This window comes from Phascolarctos cinereus, unplaced genomic scaffold (genome assembly GCF_003287225.1).
Source record: "Phascolarctos cinereus isolate Bilbo 61053 unplaced genomic scaffold, phaCin_HiC Scaffold_2;HRSCAF=192, whole genome shotgun sequence".
Classification (NCBI taxonomy): domain Eukaryota; kingdom Metazoa; phylum Chordata; class Mammalia; order Diprotodontia; family Phascolarctidae; genus Phascolarctos; species Phascolarctos cinereus.
In genome coordinates, this window is record NW_027555625.1 from 63,355,117 (window position 1) to 63,361,201 (window position 6,085).

The window sequence follows — 6,085 nt, forward strand, 5'->3', positions numbered from 1 at the left end:
TCAGTTTCCACATCCATAAAATCAGGGACATTAATACTTGCACTACCTACCTCCTAGGGCTATTTGTAAAATATTACTTAAATGCAAACAATCATTAGTCTTTTTTAGTATTGTTTTCTCATTATGCTTAATCATCTTAAAATGCTATAGCTATAACATTGTCAAGAGAAGCAGCAAATCAAAATGCAGAATGAGACAATGCTTTCTGGATATGGCCAATGTAGAAGTTTGTTTTGATCGACTATGCAGGTTTGCAATGAGTTCTGTTTTTCTTGTATTCTGGGTTGGGGTTAGAGTGGGAGGATGGAAAGATGGATCTTGGCTGATTAAAACAAAATACATATTACATATGTCTATGTGTCTATATGCATAAATGTGTATGTGTATATATATATATATATATATATATATATATATGAATTATATGTATGTATGTATGTATACACACAAACACACACTTGGGAACTCTGATCAACACAATGAGGGGCCACAGTTCCTGAGATTTCATGAAGAATGTGCTGCCTACCTCCTGACACAGAAGTGATAGACTCAGCATAGATTGAGACATGATTTTTTAGACATGGCCAATGACAAATTTTATTTTACTGGACTAAACATGTTTGTAATGGAGGTTTTGTTTTTCTTGCTTTTTCAGTGTGTGGGGGGAGGGAGGAGAGGAGGGAGAGGAGACTGACCTTTGTTTGAAAATCAAATAAAAATTTTATGAAGAGAGGCAGCTCAGGGGGCAGCTAGGTGAAATAGTGGATGGAGTACCAGTTCTGGAATCAAGGGGATCTGAGTTCAAATCAGACTTGAGACACTTACTAGAGTTGTGTGACCCTGGGCAAGTCACTTAACCCCAATTGCCACAGCAAGAAAGAGACAGAAACAGAGACAGAGACAGAGTCACAGAGAGAGAGAGAGACAAAGACAGAGAGAGAGAGAGAGAGAGAGAGAGAGAGAGAGAGAGAGAGAGAGAGAGAGAGAGAGAGAGAGAAGCAGCATAGTGTAGGTGCAGAGCCTTGGAGTCAGGGTGACCTGGGTTCAAGTCCTACCCTGACATATGGACACATCGCTTAACCTCTCAATATAGCAGGCAACTCTCTCTAGCCATTGGTTACAAAAGAGTTGCTGGTAGGCATCAGTGAAGTGACTTTGAGGGGACAGACTGGGGGGGGGGGGCCACTGTCCTTGGTTCTGGCCTCCAGGGGAATGCTCTCAAGACCTTGCCCTTGCACTTTTTTTTTAAAAGGAATCCAGCTGGTGAGAAGGAAGGAATTTCTCTTCTTATATAAACAAACAATAAACTTTCAGGGGATATATTCAGGAGTCTCTTTGGGTGTATGTCTCTTGTGACAAAGTAAAATACATAAATCTCTGTAAAAAGGAAAAAATGCAAGTTCTGAAGCTAGCAGCTGTGGGGTGTCTCAGACCCAAGGAACAGAGCAGGGCATGTATCACTTCCAGCTTCCAACCCAATCTGAAGCCTATAGATGAATAACCGAGGCAGGAAATCCAGACCAAAAGGGACCCTACAATTCTCCTGCTCTGAGCCAAAAGAGCTCTACAAAACACAGTACAAAACCCTTTGGGGAAACCTGGAAAGCAGTCCAGCAGAAATTAGGTTTAAACCAAAATCTCATGCCATGTACTACAATAAACTCCAAGTTGATGTGTGATTTAGATACAAAATGACACATTATAAACAAATTAGAGGATCAGAAAAGGAGATTTTTTTTTGTTTTTTGGGGGTCTTTGGGCTTATTTAATACTATGTTGTTCAGTCATTTTTGAGTCGTGTCTGATACTTCATGACTCTGCAGTTTTCTTGGCAAAGATACTAGAGTGATTTGCTGTTTCCTTCTCCACCTCATTTTATAGGTGAGGAAATTGAGGCAGAGTTAAATGACTTGCCCGGGGTCACAAAGCTAGTAAGTATCTGAGGTCAAATTTGAATTCAGGTCCTCCTGACTCCAGGGCCAGTGCTCTGTCCACAAGCCACTTAGCTACCCATGTTACTATGTTCCTTTGTTTCTGAATCTTGTGTACCCAATCTGTTCCATTGATCGATTTGTCAATTTTTTTCTACCAGTACCAAAAATTTTTGATGACTACTGCTTTGTAATATAGTTTTAAGATCTAGCACTGCTGGTCCCCTTTCTTACCATTTTTTTTGTTCATTGTTCTCCCTAAGACTCTTTATTCTTCCAGATAAACATTGTTATCATTTTCCCTAAGCATACAAGTAATCCTTTGGCAGATTGATTGGCATGGAACTGAATAAGTAAATTAATTTAGGAATATTTTTATATTGACATGGCCTAACCATAAACAATTTATATCGTTTCAGCTATTAGGACCTATCTTTGTTTTAAAAAGTGTTTTGTAGTTGTCTTCTTATACTACCCATGTGTGTCTCTGTAAGTAGATTCCCAAATATTTTATACATTCTGTAGTTATTTTGAATAAAATTTCTGTTTTGATCTCTTCCACTGAGTTTTGTTGATAGTACACAAATAAGCTAATCATTTATGTGGAGTTGTTTTATATCCTGCTACTTTCCTGGTTATTAATTATTTCAATTAATCTTAGGTGAATCTAGGGTTCTCTAAATGGACCGTTAACATCAGATGTGAAAAGGGATGATTTTGTTTCATCTTTGCCTATGCTTATTCCCTCAGTTACTTTATCTTGGTTTATTGCTATAGGTGGCATTTCTACCACATCAAATAATAGTGATGGATATCATTACTAAACCTTTGATGTTACTGGAAAGGCCTCTAGCATTTCTCCATTACATATAATACTGGCCTTTGATTCTAGACAAATTAACATATTAAGAAAAAGTCTACTTATTAATTTTTTAAAAACACAAATAGGTATTGTAGTTTGCCAAAAGATTTTTAGCATCTATTAATACATATGTATGATTTTTATTTGTATATTTAAATGGTCTATTATGTTTATGGTTTACTTTTTATTAGCAACCCTGCATTCCTAATATAAATGAAACCTGGTCCTAGTATAGATTCTTTTTAATATATTGTTGTAGCCTTTTACTAATTTTTATTTAATATTTTTGCATTGATTTTCATTAAGGATATTGGTCTATTTAGGTTTCTTTCTCTGCTTTTTCTATCCTTGATTCAGCTACCAAGTTCATATTTGTATCAATGATTGAATTTTTGTAGGGTTCCTTCCTTTCCTATTTTTGCAAATATTTTATATAATATTGGAATTAATTATTCCTTAAATATTTAATAGAATTCACTAGCAAATTTATCTGGTCTTGGCTTTTCCCTTGGGGAGTTTATTTATGGCTTATTTGTTTTATTTTTATGAAATAAGGTTATTTTAATTTCCTTTTCTGTTAATCTGGATAATTTATATTTTTGTAAGTGTTCATCAGTTTCATCTATGTTATTATTATTGTTATCACATAATTGGGATGAATAGTTTCTAATAATTTCCTTTAACTCACCTTCATGTGCTGTGAATTGTTCTTTCTTGTTTTCAATATCGGCGTTTTGGTTTTCCTCCATGTTAATAACAGTTTAGCTAAGTGTATCTTTTTATTAGTGTTGGTTTTTTTAAAGCACCTAGTTTTATTTACCAATTCAATAAATTTTTGTTTGAATTTTGTTCATCTCATCTGATTTTGATGTTTAGTTGGAGTTTTTTTATTTGATGCTTTTCTTGGTTTTGTTTTAGTTACATATCCAATTCATTGCTCTGTTCTTTCTTTTGTTGGTTAAAGTGTTTAAAGATAACAAATTTTTTCCTAAGAACTATTTTTTTCTGCATCTCAAAAGTTTTGACATATTGCCTCTTCATTACAACTGTTTTCAATTAAATGATGATCAATTATGCCTGTGATTTCCTCTTTGGTTCACTAATTCTTTAGGATTATTGTCTCTAATTGATATTCTTCTTTTTAAAGGCCATTTATCAAATATGTTTTATTGTGTTATAGCCAGTATAGGGCATATTTAATATTGCTATTTTACTGCATTTGTTTTTGAGGGGTTTTTTTTCCTCTAATACATCCTTAATTTTTATTAAAGTGCTATATGCAGCTAAGCAATATGTAGACTCCTCCCTATTCCCATTCCATAATCATCAGAGATTTATCATATCTAACTTTTAAAAAATTCTATTCAAGTCTTTGTTTCTTGTTTTTCTTTTTGTTAGATTTGTGTAAGTCCAAAATGGGTTACACTGAGGTCCCCAACTATTATGGTTTCAATATTTTCCTCCTAATTTGATTAATATTTCCTTTAAATAATTAGATATGGAAGCCTGTCATAAACTTCAGTGGTTATTACCTCCAGGATCAAATGAAAAATCCTCTGTTTGACTTTTAAAGCCCTTCGTAACTTAGTCCCTTCCTTCCTTTCTAGTCTTCTTACAACTTACTTCCCTCCACATGATCCAGTGATGTTGGCCTCCTTGATGATCCTTGAATAAAACACTGCATCTCTTGACTCTGGGCATTTTCTCTGGCTGTCCACATGCCTGGAATTGTCTTCCTCCTCCTCTCTGCCTCCTGGCTTCCTTTAGGTCCCAGCTAAAATCCCGCCTTCTACAACAGGCCTTTGCCAATCCCTTTTAATTCTAGTACTTTCCTTCTGAGGTTATCTCCAATTTATCCTGTATTTATCATGTTTGTACCTAGTTGCTTACATGTTGTCTCCCCTATTAGACTGTGAATTCCATGAGAGCAAAGACTGTTTTTTGCCTTTCTTTGTACCCCTAGCACCAAGCACTGTGCCAGGCACACGCAAAAAAAGTACCAAATAAATACTTATTGACTCATCCATGTCCTACTAAAAGTTTGCTGCAGGTGTCACCCAATATGTTGGAAGTGTTTCTTGCTTTCTCCCAGAATCAGTAGGTTAATAGTGGAGAACTCAGACCCCCCCTACACACACCTGTCACCCCTTGGTCTTCCCACGTGACCACCACTTTTCTCTTCCCATCATGGAATCCCTTGATAAAGCCTTTTACTCCTGTCCATCTATGTACAGCCAGCTGCTATCCACTAAGAGCCTCTCCACTGCTCTCTGTGTGACATTCATCTGTTTCTTTAAGGATAATAACATCTGCCTCACCTACCTCACAGAGTGATTGTGAAAACCACTATTTAAGCCAGAGAGAAGCTGGGAGACAGTCTAATGATCCATCCCATTCATTTTACCAAAACTTAAGAGACCCAAAAATATAAGCACTCTGCCCTAAGGCACACAGGTAACAAAATTCTGGATTTATACAGAGACTCAATGCTTGCAAAACACTTTGCTACCCTGGCAGGTAGATTCCATTATTATCCCCTTTTTACAGAGGAAGAAACTGAGGCTAAGAAAGCTTAAGTGACTTGCCCGGGGTCAGTCACATGGTAAGAGTCTAAGGTGTAATGTGAATTCAAGGTTTCCTGACTCCAAGTCCACTAATCTATTAGCGACCCCACTCACATGCTTCATAATTAGAGGGAAAGCTGGAATTCAAATGCTGGTCTTTGGACTCCAGACTTCATACTCTTTCTACCCAAAAGCACTGCTTCTTCACCAAAAATGTCATCTCTAATGTGATTACGAAACTATAAAGCAGGACAGAGATGCTGCTATTCACACTATACCCTAACAGCAGCACAGTCTTCTCAAAAGAATTGTTGTGTTTGAAATCAGAAAACCGGCTTCCAAGCCTGCTTCTACAACTTCCTGTCTCAATGGCCTTGGACAAGTCACTCCCCCATCTCTGGGCCTTACTTTTCTTTTTTTGTCCAATTATGACTCATGTCCTTTCTGCCTCTAAATCCTAAAATTCAGGGGACAAACGGGCTGAACGGCCTCATCACAGGACAATGGAGCTGGAGTTTTGAGAGCTCCCCTCATTTAACAAATGAGGAAACTGAGGCTCAGTTGTCCGGTACGACACAGCTGTTAAGTGTGAAAGGTAGGATCTGAACCCACAACTTCCTGATTCTAAGCTCAGCATCTGATCCACTAAATCAAGATACCTACCAGAAATTCTAACTCACTGTCATAGGGGCCCATATGAATATCAGTTAAATTCTTCTCCAGCAGTA